Raw genomic sequence first — 14408 nt, 5'->3', positions numbered from 1 at the left:
ATGTCTTCTCCTCTATGTGTAAGTTACATTTACTGAACAGCATTTGCAACAATTTAGCCTTTGGTGTGTGAGACAACTTGGGGAAATCTGTTTGTGTACAACTTAGTTATTCCATTTTGATTTTTATGAAATGTCTATATTCTTACAACTGACTTCTTTGTGGGCTGTCTCTTGTTCCTTGCGCTGCAAGGCATCTGCAAGTCTGTCTTTGAAGGAAGCAGTAGTTAAGGCTAATAACTAGTGAATAGACCTGACCAGACTGAAAAGTGGGATCGATAGCTGAAGTCTGAGGGAAGCTAGTTTTCTCCAGCTTCCCTGAATAGGATTGGGGTTTGGAGCAGTGGAATTTTGCCGGCCACAAAACAAAGGAATTATGTGCTAATCATGGGATTTACAAACTTGAGGACCCATGGAGCAAGGGAGAGGCAACTTAAGGCAAGAGAAAGGAGCAGAAGATGCGTGTGTAATCTTTGGGAGGACTAGAATTGACTTCACTGCCCTACTCCTAGTGTCTAAAAACAACTCCCATAGAAAAGCAGCTGGAGATCCAGAGTTCACTCATCAAGGATTTTCAGCAACCTCCCCACAATCAAGTCCAAAAAGAACAAAGGTTAGTACTTAAGAATTAAGTTCATTCTTTATAGAATCTTATAATGATAAAGCAACATAATTAATAATAATAATAACTTAATGTTTACAGCATAACATGGCTACTTCATCATCTACATATGTTATCTTCAGTTATACATAAATGTAACTAAAGAAAACAAATTAAATCTAAACAGGTCAGTCCCCACAGAAACAGTGAGAAGTAACTCAAGAGTTCCCAAAAGCTTAATTTGACTTCATCTGAGTCTCAATTACGGTCTTTGAACACAAAAATCTATAGTCTGCTGAACTAAAAGCACTGCAACAACTTCCCTCCACTTGCTTGTAGAAATCTTCAGCTGGAATCCATGCAGACTCTTCCTCCTCCTCTGCTGAAATCATTCAGTATAGTCAGCTAACCAATCAACCAACCACTCCGATTAAGTATATAGATTTTTAAAAACCTATTACAAGAAAAATAAAAATGCAGAATAGCAAAATACAAATGGCTCTTTCCCCATTATCACATTTAAATATGAGATGAGTTGATGAATCATACTAGATTGAGACAATTTAGCTAAAACAGTTTGGCTAAAATCAAACAACATTAAACTATACAATTAAAATAAGAGAAGTAAGTTTCCCTTCCCAATTTCCCCTTTCTATAATTAAGACTGCCGGAGCTTCCTCGCTGGAGGGTTAACAATGTCACTAACTTGCTACAAAATGCTTCAGAGTTAGGGAAAAAACAGCCTGCTTTCTGCTCCTGGGCTCAGAGCAGCTGCCCTAACTGGTTGCCTTCAATGGATTCAGAGTCCAGCTATAGAGAACCTATAGAGCATACCTAAATTACCATGCCCAATTCCAGAAACCTCCGATTATGGAGAACTAATTGTGTATCCACCTAGTATCAATGACTCAGACACACCTCATTCCTACCCCTCTCTCTCATAGATCTCTTAAAGAAATATCTCCCTATTAGGTACATGGGTTACTCATGTTTTTGTAGCATAGGGAACTGTTTCTGACTGTGGACCAGCCATGGTCAAATGAAGCTGACTTGGAGAAGACATGAGCTGCAGGAGAAGGATCCTAGATACCCCCAGGAGAATCTAGCCTAGGCACAGAGAACACTTCAAAGTAGTGAGGAAAGTCAGAGAGGGAAATGTGTGTAGAGTTGCATTATTTTTTTATCTGGATCTGTATATCTTTTGTGCTATCTAAAGTAAAGAGTAGTTGTGTTTAGAAACCTTTGCAAAGCCTGTGTGCTTATTTCCTTTCACTGTCACATGTCCCTGAAGAGGTGAACTATGAACCCAGGGGGCCCACAAGGTTGGAGCTCTGGAAAAGGTGTGCTTATGTCACTGGAGAGTTAGCACTGATCCAGGAGGCCATAGCAGCTGGGCTGCTACATCCCATTTCGGTGAAGGGGTAACAGACATGGATCCTGTGTCCAGGAAATGTGTCAGAGGTGCAAAGGAGAGAGGCAAGTACTGCAACTTACTCAAACCAAGGCTTAAGGCCATATTGGCCCAGTGTTTTAGACCCAAATGTAGCAGCCTGATGAGTGTCTTGCCAGGGCTGTATTTAACAGAGTGCAAGTCAGCCACAGAAAAGCAGAGTAAATTTGACAGTGAATTAGAGTATGAGGGATATGAGAGTAAGTGCATCAGTCTTTGAACTTGTGAAGGAGTGGATCATACTTATAAACTAACAAGCTCATAAATGTATTACAACTTGTATATTTTATTATTAAAATGCAATAAAATCATACTGAATCTTCACAGTTTTACCCACATGTCCCCTTGGGCATCCTGCAGGATGAATAAAAGAACAGCTATGAATCAAATATAATTGTGGCTGCAATAAATAAGCTAAACAAACAGCCCCAAGGATAGCTTCCACACATAAAATGTACCATCTTTTTATTAGCTATATATACAGCCTCAAGATACTTTATCACATGATAACGCCCATGGCTCTTAAAAAACAAAAACAAACCAAAAAAAACCAAAACCTTTTTTATCTTTCCATAAAATGTGTAACATGTGGCTCAGCTTCCCAACCCAATACAGCAAAGGCTAACTTGTCCCCCGCTAAGCCATTCACTGCAACCTGATGCTCTTTTGATCACCCCCTGAAACACAGTTCTGTTAATCCTGCTTTGCAGAGACAAGTGCAAGGAATTTTATTAACGCAATACCTTTTAAGTGGTTTAGTTTTATCGTTTACTATTGATCTTATGGTTTAAATCCATTAGGAGGGTGCAAACAGACACTTCGTTCTTTGCTTAGTAAAATCCACTTTAGAAAAGGTAAGGCCATCATAGTCAGTCTTTAACTACACCCCTGGTTTTTGTCAGTGATACTTTGGGTCAATAAGGAAAGCTGTATCATTCCTCAATATTTTCTCTTTACATTTGTACTTAACTTTTAAATACAAATATGATTTTATTTCAGATTTTTTCCTAATATTCTATTTTACATTTTTCCTAAAAATATACAGTGTTTTAAGACTCATGCTACCTACCTTGCACACTCAAACCACCCAATTCTGCTGCATTGAACCTTTCTGTATAGTACAATATATCTGAAAACAGCTGTGACATGATATATTAATGCTTTACACATATATAATAATAATAATAATACCCAGCTCTTATACAATGCTTTTCAACAGTAGATTTCACATCACTTTGAAAAGGAGGTCAGTATCATTATCCCCATTTTACAGATGGGGAAACCTCACCTGAGGATCTCAACTAATCCACAGAAGTTCAGTTTTACAAAATCCAGATATATATTAATGATCTGTTTTTGCAGTTGGGTAAATTAAGAGAAGGCCCCAGTCTTGCATTTAATCCACATAGGCATACCCGTTAGATCAGAATGGTTCTAGCCTTTTATTCCTCCTTTCCATAGGTGTGAATGACTACAGGTGGTGCAAGACACACAAGAATCAATCCCAACTAATGTGTGAAGCACTCTGTGGACAAGTAAAAGGATAGATTCCTGTCTTGAGTATTTTAGAAGCTGTAATAGACACGAACAGGAAGGGATGACAGTAAACAACAAGCAGGTAGTAAGAGCAAGAAGGGGGAAAGATCGTGAGATATGGTGAGTTTAATAGTATATATACTTGTCGTTTTTCTTTGCATTTTTAATGTCTGTAAAATAGATGTAATGAGGTTTGTGTGCAGTGTCTGGAATGAAGGGGAGGGAAGACTGACAGTTCATGACACTTGTATTGGCGCCAACAAGGCACATACTTTGTATACTGCTTCAACTGTTAATCACTAACTTCCTACATAATTATGAATGTGCTAGGGCAGCACCTTAGCTCTCCATGAAGCTGACAAAGATCAATGGAATAATACGTACATGACCACAGTGCTGCAAGCTGTTTCACCTGCATCCACTTTCTTCTTGTTTATATCTGCTCCTGTGTGAGTGCCAAAGAAAGCTTGTGAAACGATACATGCATATAGTGCATGTAGAAGTTGTGGAACAGCCCAGGCTAAGGGAGTATAATGAAATGTTAATGCTCATAGCACCAGTGAGAAATATTAGCGCACTATTTCCACATTCAATGGAGTATATGGATATGTTTTATTGTGAATATATTAGCATTATTAAAGGGAAATCAGTCTGCATCAGTGACAGGAAATCAGTATCTCTGCAATGAAAGATCTGTAGATATGAAAGCTGTCAAATGTATTTAAAACAGATGTAAACCGTGACAAAGCTGTCTGAGGAAAAAATCCTGTTCTTTCCCTAAGATGCCCATTACCTAGACTTCTGGAGTTTTAAAATTCCACCTATCCTACAAGGGCATTCCGGCCCTGCAGAGTAAATTCCATTGAATTCATATTAGTTCCTGTAAGGAAAGAGTAACACTCCCATCCCACAGGACAGGAGGAATTACTAGTCTCCTCCACTGTAGTATATGTGTTCTCCCTGTGTCTACAATGCTGGCACTGGCTCTGTGACACAGTGAAGGACCTGGATAAATGTTGTAACCCTTAAACAGTTCACTTCAGTATTGGGGTATGAAGATACAGATATTTCTGAAGGCTTGTTTAATGGTATTTATCCTTCCCACTATTGATAACAGTTCTATTGTAATTTAAAAAAAACCTCAACAATCCTGTATAGGTAACATATATATCTATATATCTATAAAGGGGTTCTGAATACTAGATTGTATAACTGCCCCACTAATGTTGAGGTGAAAGAAGCTGAATCAGACGGCCATAAGGGGAACTATAACTATACTGAAATAGCTATATAAATGAGGGTCCCTTTTTCTTTCTGCCTGCTCTCCTTCTGGTCCAGCTGGTGTCAGTTATAGGCTGAAGAGCCTGACTGCCACGTATAAACTGCCATGCCTAAGGATGCTATGTGCTTTAGTTGCTTTAGAGCCTTATCCAAAGCCATTAATGTAAATGGAAAGACCCCTTCAAGTCTGTTTTCTCACTGAGATCAATGGGCCAGTCCTGTGAAGATGCCTTCAATGGCCATTGCTGCCATGGAACTGATGATGCTTAGAGACTTCCCAGGAAGTGTTCAGCATCTTGCAAGCCTGGATTCAATGGAAATTATTTGTGTGAGTAAAGACTTATGTGGGGCTGTACAACTGATCCCTTCCTGGGGACAGAGAATAATAAGTGGAGGGGTATGAGTGAAGAATCTAGCGAAAGAGACTAAGGTCCAGATTTACAAAAGGATGTGGGTGCCTAAGTCCAAAATTAAGTGCCTCAAAACCTCTGCTAAGTTGTTGCCTACAATTCCTCGGTGTCTAAATTTCCACTGTTAACATGCACAAGTTTCTGCTTCTAGGCACACACACTTCTGCCTCAGTCTAGATGCTTGGGTGCCTATCTCATGCTTAAACCCCAGTGGAATCCTCAAACCAGGTGAAACTAGACATTTTCCCCAATCAGGTAGGTGTGCAAACACACCTAACTCAACCCAAACTGGTTTTGGTGAGAAGCAAGAGGAGCTCTCCCTTATCACCTTTAGCCCACTGGTTAGGGCACACCCCTGAGAAGAGGGAGACCTTAGTTCGATTTCCCCCTTCTGCCTGATAAGGAGGAGGCATTTGAAAATAGGCTTCCCACTTCAGGTTAGTGCCCTAACCACTAGACTATAGAGTCATTTTCACTCTTTCTGTGGCTCAGTGCATATTTAATCATTTATACACAGGTTCAACAGAGTGACTGAGTGCCCCACAACAGAATAGTCCATAGCCCAGTTAGGACATAATTAGGAAACTCAACTGAAGTGGGACATCGATGTTCAAATCCATTCTATTTATCAGGCACAGAGTGGAAATTGAGCTGGGGTCTTCTGCACCAAGGGAGAATGTCCTCACCCCTGGACTATAATGGATGCTGTGTTTTCCTTTCCCCCTCATTTTGTGTGGAGTTAGGCAGGTGCAAGATATGCGTTAGGTATGCGCCCCTAGGCACAGCATCTTCAACCCCCCTCCCGTCTACAGCTGACCTTCATGTTTTCCACATGGCAGGGGAGCAACGGGAGAGAGAGGGGTTGGCTGCGCCACCTCCACATGGGGGCGGTGTGTGTTAGGGGAGAGGGGCTGGGGAGACCAGTTCAGCCAGATCTGAGCGGGGAGAGGAGGAATATGCTCACCCCTGGGCTCTGGCTTCTGTCCTGGCTAGGGGTTGGGGTCCCAGGAGCAAGGAGGAGGAGAAGGGGGCAGGGCCAGAGTTCCGGCACTCGTAGAAGGCCTCATATTGGCTGGGGGACCTGTGCACGGGCTCCATTGGTCCGTGCAGTAATCTGTCACTGCTCTGGCACCCTAGAACCCCTAGGCGCGTGCCTACTGTGCCTAATTGGAAATCTGGCCATAGTTAGGTGTCTGACTCCAAGAGAAGAGCTTCCAGCTGTGAATCCCAAGAAGAGGTAGGCGCATCCCTCCAATCTAAACTTGGGGCCTAATTCCTCAGAGGGGCAGGGCTTAAACCCCATCCCGCTACTTAGCATCTACTATTGTCTAACTGAGGAGGCTCCCCATCTAACCTGCTGGCTTTTGTGAATCGTGTTCTTAGGCATCCATCTATTCCCATGCATTGTGTCAGGAGCCTACACCCCTAACTCAGGCTTTGTGGATTTCAGTGGGTGGCTAGGCAGCTTCGAGTTAGACACTGCAATGCCTAAATCCCTTTATGGATTTGCCTCTAAGTCCAAAGCACAGCCGAATATTTCGTATTTCTCACTTTATTCTCTTCTCTTACTCAGGTTTACTTTTATAACGCCTTTGTCCATAGCACTGGCATGGGATGCTGATAATACAGTCCACTGTCCAATCGTAGGCAGTCCTTTTTTACTAATGCAGGAATCAAACAGCATATCAGCACTTCTTCAGGGATCAAATGGATTAGGGTTACCCTCTCACCTATGTGGTATATGAGGGGTTACTAGATATTGCGATTGCAGCCTCTATCTATTCTGTTAATACAGCCAGTTCCTATAGAGCCAAATCAGTACTGACAGCTAGCCAGATGCTTCTTCTGCCTGTCAGCAGGACTTTCGTCCCTTTGGAGCATCTGGATATGTGGACATTTTTGAAGTAAACTCTACAGCCAACCTTGTTTTCTAAAAATAAGTCACTGAAGAAAGGTCATTTGGTTACTTCAGTAACAGGCCCATTAATCGGGTTTTTTTTTAAATGTGGGAGTAGATGTGGCTCTTGACTACCGAGTCAAATTATATTGGGATAATAAGTAGCTAGACACAGTTTTCTGAATAGTTAGAACAACTCGATTATATTTATTACACCCTGTGCAAGTCCCCTGACTCTAGCAATGCTGCATGAAGTATAAGCCAGCACATAGTGTATTGGTCCCAGAGTTTATTTTGGGAGATCACAACATTCATTTTTAGTAGTGAGGTCTTTGGGGCATGGACTCTATCTTCATGTGCAGCTGGATGGTGCCTAGCACCGTTTGAGTATTATTGCAATACAATTAACAAATAATAGAGTTTATTTTTCACTAACCAAAGCAGTTGGTATAGTACAGTATTCTCTACAGTAGAGAATGCCACTTCAGTGCATCAACTTAGAGGAAAAACTGAACTGTATTCTGATAACTGTATTCTCACTGCATACAAGCATGCAGTGTTCTTGAATGGCACTGGAAGTTTCAAGTGCTAAAAAGAGCCTTTTAATAAATATATGTATGCTTGTTTGTTCTCCATAAAATACAGTACAATTTTTATTTACTGTGTTTAATACATTACAATAATCAAATATAGACTGATTACTTTTGCTTTTATTTTTTCTTTTGATTTCACTCTTCTAGCATGACCTGTAGCATAATCTGAAAATATTTCTACTCAGCCAACTGGAAGGTTTCGTGATAGATGGACTTTCAATCCCAAATATTTAGCAGAAGATACTATGATAGTCATAATCAAAGTTGTCTGTTTCTGTATTCTGTTGACAAAAGTGTAATTGCATCATTTTGGATGCCAGAATATGTGCTGAAACATATTTGTGGTTTTGCAAGATAGCCTCATATGACACAAACAGTAACATAGGCTGCTATCATTTTCTGTATGACCAAATAGCTAGCGTTGGCTATTTAAAAATGCAAACACCTGACATCCAGATGTTTGATGTAATTGTTATCTCGTTGTGAGCAGCAGAATACTTCGGTTGTAGCAGCTATTGGTGACTGAGGCTATGGGTACATTAGCAAGCTTACAGTAGCGCAGCTGCACTGGGGCACCTATGCTGCTCTAAGTTTCCTAGTATAACAACTCTGAGTCAATGGGAGAGAGCGCTCCTGTCAACTTAATTAATCTACCCCCAATGAGTGGTGGCAGCTATGTCAGCAGGAGGTGCTTAGGTCGGTGTAACTTATGTCACTTGGGAGGCAAGGTTTATTCACACCTCTGAATGACATAAGTTATACTGACATAAATGGTAGTGCAGACATAGCTTCAGAGTCAGGATATTTTCTAGCATTTATTTGTTTACAGGACGTACAAGAGTCCTGTTTCCTTGAACAGACAAGTTCGCAAACTGCACACTGGTAATTTCCTTCATGTAGAAACCTCAGCTAAGGCACCATTGCCCAATCACCAAGAAGCAGCTGTTTTGTGCCTCTGCCTTTTTTGGAATTTCCTGTTTCTTCCCTTTTTCCTTCCTCAGAACCTGGACTTTTTACTTGGACAAATCTTCTAGTGCAGAACTGCTCACCTTGGACCTCATTGGTCTCTCAAGGTAGTTTGGATGTTGATCTTCCTTTTGTGTAGCACAGGCAGGACAGTCCTCAATCAAACAAAGGAGCATGTTTTAACCTGCAGAATCTCCTTAATGACTGATTGGATGTGGTTAGAGCATGGTGTAACTAAGGGCTAGTCTACACTACAGAGTGCAGGTGTACACACTGAAATGCTCCCCCCATTGATGTAACTCCTCTGCTATACTGACATACCTCGACGAGAGGTGTAGGGCTTATGTTGGTGTAGTTAGGGCGATGCAGTATCAGTGTAGACACTGCATTCCTTAACATTGGCTGTTGGCTGCCATTTTTATCAATTTCAGGGTTTGTTGGAGCCATGAAATTGACATAAAAGCTGGGCAGCTAGAGCCCAGCTGTCCCTCCTTCCCCCCCTCCCACGGGAGAGCTGAGCAGCTGGACCCCCCCAGGAGAGCTAAGCAGCTGGACCCTACTCCCGACTGGGGGCAGGGCAAGAAGCCCTGGGCAGCTTCCACCAGCTCCTGGTGGTGAATGGGGAGGGGAAAAGTCTGTGCGGCTTCTCCACCCACTCCCTGCTGGGAGCCGGGGCAGCCTTGACAATTTCATGGCTGCACCGGCTCCTAGAGGGGAGTGGGGCAGGAAGCTGGGGCAGCTGGACTTCGCTCCCTGGGGACAAGAAGCCCCGGGTGGCTTCCCCCAGCTCCCACTGGGGAATGGGGAGGGGAGAAGCCCCAAGTGACTTCCCCCGGTTCCTGGTGGGGAATAGGGCATGGGGCGACAACTTGCCAGGAGTCTGAGGAGTAGCCGGCTCCTGCAGGGAGCTGCCAGCGGAGCTGAAAGTCCGGATTATCAGCTCCCCACTCTGCCCCTTTTAGGTTGGGGGAAATGCTCCTGGTGAGGACACACACCCTCGACCCAAGGAATGTAGTGTGTACATAAGCTATCGCAGTAATTAATGTGGTGGCTGTAAGTAGACCTAACATAGATCAACTTATCTTTGTAGTGTGGACAAGGCCTAAGAGTTTCATCCTGTGTGCTTATACATCAGACTCGTATGACATCTTTGGCCATAACTATTTTGGTTTGTGTAACATCAGAAACTCCCAGTAATTCACTGTGTGTGTATAATTTGAGAATAACTGATAAATTTGATTAATCATAAAATTTTAAAGTTCAAGTGTGCTGACCTGGGCAACCATTTGTCTGAAGTCATAAAGAACAATGCATTTAAGGTGGAATTCTCTCCACACTCATGTAGAATGTTTATTGGGGCTCTATACAGATGGAGATCCAGTGGTTAGGGAAGTGAAATCCAACTCTCCAACTAAGAGCTTGGGTGTGGGGCTGCTGTGTGGACCCTCAACCCCCACATCGTATGTCTTCTATTTCAGGCTGTGGGTTGAAATAGAAGCCAGAACCCATCCATATCAGTTGAGGGGCAAACTGGGGCCATCAGATCAGGGTAAGTGAGGTTTGTGTTACTCCCTTGGTCCTGCCCACCTCCTGTAGTTGTATTTAGAGGAGACTCTTTTCATGGTGCTTCAGCAGTAAAAAGGAAGCCCTTGAAGGTCGCTTCACCAATGTAACTTAAGGTCCTAAGTGGTGTGGCAAATGATGTCGTAATTTTGGGTCAATTTAATTCTTAGGCTGTTTTCCTCCAAAATGTTGAGCATCTGTAACTCCAACTGAAATAAAATGAGAATTGAGCGCTTTCAACTTCTCACAGGAGGCGCTCAGCTCCTCGCTGACATGGGTCCCTGTTTGAATAGTAGAGTTCCATAGGACTGGAACGGACGGACAGTAGCTCAAAAAACATTTCTACAAAGGGATATCACCAAGGGATTGCTGTCTTTCACAGCCCTCCTGGAATTTTTTTAGGTTAAGGACAAAATGGATGTCGCTGACAGGTAATTGGAAAACAAACACATCAAAAGAAATCCTATTTTCACAGTATTAAAGCAAATACAAGCTTAGAGTGAGAAAAAAACCAGAACTGGGACCGGAAGGCAGTTTCTCTCCAGGGTAAATTGTCAAAGCAGCATGCTTGTGAATATACACAAATCTCAATGAAAATATGGTTACCCCTACTTCCCTTAAAAATGTCCACATATGTTTAATTTTCTTTCATCTTACTTTGGCTATTGTTCACATGCCAGCTGACACATGTTTTCAATTCCCCCTACTCCCCCTACAGTCTTCTGAGCAAGTTAGGTGAAATGTCCCTAGATTATTGCACTCCTGTTGGAAATGCTAGTTAATGTTAAATTTTGCAACACACTACAGTAGAATAGTTATACTTGGGACATCCGTTGATTTGCATATATTTTCCAATTAAGTGCATGTCCTGATTAAGAGAAGTCTAAAATATCTACATGCAGTTAAATACAAGGCAGGATAAAATCATGAGTAAAAATTATATTCCCTGCATTTTGTCTTCTCATTTCTCCCAGTTGTAAAATGAATAAAAATAAAAATTGGATTTTAGAGATTTACGTTTATTTACAAATGGCTAAACACTATTTAACACATTGGCACCAGCCAAATGCATCTCCAGTAAGTGTGATTTTGTTATTTATATCAGAACTGAATAGCAGTTATTGCCCTTAATTTAAGGATCATGAAATTGGTTACTGGGAAAATATTTCTGTTAAATGGGTTTCCTTGTCCAATGTGCTGTTTTTTTCATTGCCATCAGTATGGGCTTGCACCTGGGGCTTCAGGAGATTTAGGTTCCATTCCTAACTTTGCCTTGGGTAAGTAATTTCACCTGTCTGTACCTCAGTTTCCCTATCTGTAAAATGGAGATAATGATAGCTCATTTGTAACATGTTTTGAGATCTCCAGATGAAAATCAGTATATATATGGCAGATATTATTGTTTATTAAATGTCCAATACCTTTTTATTGATTATTTTGGTAAAATAATTTAATCTGTATTAATTTTGGATATTTAGGGGCCCTCACTGACCCTCTCCATTTTCACATGTAGAAGCCCTGCTCATGCTGTATCAGATACTTCTGGGGTAGTTCTCATCATCCAGGGTGACCCAGATTATTTGGGGGAGTATATTTCCCTGTAACCATCTGACCTTCTGAAGTAATTTCATGTTTGCATGTGTGTGGGGAGGAGGAGGATTATGTTTCTCTTCCACCACCTCCCAAGACTTTCAATATATTCCTGGAAGGGTAAGAATAATCCTCACCCTCAACTAATTTTCTTGAACATGGGAGCAGATTTTTCTACAGCCTTCTTTGTGTGATACAGATGGATCTGCCAACCATCTGTCTACTGGTCTCTTCTCAAAGATCAGCAACAGCCTCAGCATGAGGTGCTATTGGCCCCCACCCCTGTTGAGGATTATACTATTTATATTAATAATAATTAACATTTATTCAGCATGTCTTGACCATAGATCTCATAGTGCTTTACAAAAGAGTGTGAATATCATTATCCCCATTTTCAGAGGCACAAAATTAAGTGATTTGCCCAAGGTTACAGATAAGCTAGAGATAGAGCAGGGGATAGAAAGGAGGTGTGTTTCTGCCTTGTTGGTACATAAACTTTCCTGAACAGAAAGCCGGCTTCTATCTGTGTGTGTATTTTGCCTTCTATGTGTGTTTGTATTTTAAAGACCAAGATTTACCCCAAGATTAATCTATTCACATTCATTTTCTCTTTACAAAAACTGATCAATTTTAAAAGAGAGTCCAAGAGTCTCTCTAAGCATATCCCAATGGCCTCTGAAAATCTGAAAGGGAAGCAGCATGCAAGTGAAAAATAAATTTGATACATTTAAAAAAAAAAAAAAAGAAAAACCTCTGGTCCAAACCCTGCTGAGTAACTGTTAGGATGCTATGACCTTTGGTTTGATATTCGATGTTACAAAACTACTCACAGAAGAGGTGAGAAATAACCAGCAAATAACAATTTTATTATTTTTAAAGATAAGACTTAAAATGCAGATATCTATTCAATTAGGCATTAAAAGCATGGTGTGTTTTCCATAACTAAATGCGGAAAATACCTTTTCTAGTAATGTTTTTGAATGCTGCTCGTGTTAACGCTTTATGTTAGTTCATGAGTTTTATGTGACATACACAGTCATTGCAGGGGTGAAATTAGGAAGGCAAAAGCACAACTGGAGTTGCAACTAGCGATGGAGGTGAAGGATAACAGGAAGGGTTTCTACGGGTATGTTAGCAACAAGAAGAAGGTCAAAGAAAGTGTGTGCCCCTTACTGAATGGGGGAGGCAACCTAGTGACAGATTATGTAGAAAAAGCTGAAGTACTCAATGCATTTTTTGCCTCAGTCTTCACAGACCAGGTCAGCTCCCAGACTACTGCACTGGGCAGCACACTGTGGGGAGGAGGTGAGCAGCCCTCAGTGCTGAAAGAACAGGTTCAGGACTATTTAGAAAAAGCTGGACATGCACAAGTCCATGGAACTGAATGCATAGCATCCAAGGGTGCTGAGGGAGTTGGTTGATGAGATTGCAGAATCTTGTCCATTATTTTTGAAAATTCGTGGCTATCGGTGGAGGTTCCAGATGATTGGAAAAAGGCAAATATAGTTCCCATCTTTAAAAAGGGAAGAAGGAGGAACCGGGGAACTACAGACTAATCAATCTCACCTCAGACCCTGGAAAAATCATGGAGTAGGTCCTCAAGGAATCCATTTGATCAGGAACAATCAGCATGGATTCACAAAGGGCAAGTTATACCTGACCAACCTGGTTACCTTCTATAATGAGATGACTGGCTCTGTGGATTGAGGAAAGCGGTGGATATGATATACCTTGATTTAGCAAAGCTTTTGATACTGTCTCCCGTAGTATTCTTACCAGCAAATTACAGAAGTATGGGATGGATGAATGTTCTATAAAGTGGATAGAAATATGGCTAGATCATCGGGCTCAACGGGGCACGATCAATGGCTTGATATCTAGTTGGCAGCCGGTATCAAGCAGAGTGCCCCAGGGTCAGTCTGGGGACCTGTTTTGTTCAACATCTTCATTAATGACCTGGATGATGAGATGGATTGCATCCTCAGCAAGTTTGCAGATGACAGTAAGCTGGGGGGAGTGGTAGATACATGGAGGGTAGGGATAGAATTCAAAGTGACCTAGACAAATTGGAAGATTGGGCCAAAAGAAATCTGATGAGGTTCAACAAGGACAAGGGTCCTGCACTTAGGATGGAAGAATCCCACACACTGCTACAGGCAGGGAACCGATGGGCTAAGCAGCAGTTCTGTGGAAAATGACCTAGGAGTTACAGTGGACAAGAAGCTGGATATGAATCAACAGTGTGCCCTGGTTGCCAAGAAAGCTAACGTCATATTGGGCTGCATTAGTAGGAGCATTGCCAGCAGATTGAGGAAAGTGATTATTCCCCTCTATTTGGCAATGGTGAGGCTACATCTGGAGTATTGTGTCCAGTTTTGCGCCCCCCCTCCCCCCCACTACAGAAAGGATGTGGACAAATTGAAGAATTCAGCAGAGAACAACTAAAATGATTAGGGGGCTGGAGTACATTATGTGGAGAGGCTGAGGGAACTAGGCTTGTTTACTCTGCAGAAGAGAAGAGTGA

At 41.8% G+C, this 14408-nt stretch overlaps 1 long non-coding RNA gene across 1 annotated transcript; it reads right to left on the bottom strand.

Moving 5' to 3' along the window:
- Positions 1-615: 615 nt before the first annotated feature.
- On the bottom strand, positions 616-1374 carry LOC137145914 (uncharacterized). Its single transcript, XR_010917793.1, has 2 exons — positions 1305-1374; positions 616-1052 (listed from the first exon to the last, which is right to left on the bottom strand). It is a non-coding gene; the product is annotated as an uncharacterized lncRNA (long non-coding RNA).
- Positions 1375-14408: the final 13034 nt, after the last annotated feature.

Source organism: Emydura macquarii, unplaced genomic scaffold, assembly GCF_026122565.2.
Source record: "Emydura macquarii macquarii isolate MOO-44397 ecotype Brisbane River unplaced genomic scaffold, CSIRO-AGI_Emac_v2 contig_3671, whole genome shotgun sequence".
Lineage (NCBI taxonomy): Eukaryota > Metazoa > Chordata > Testudines > Chelidae > Emydura > Emydura macquarii.
The sequence above is the reverse complement of the archived record's forward strand: the minus strand, read 5'-3'. Positions and strand labels throughout refer to the sequence as shown.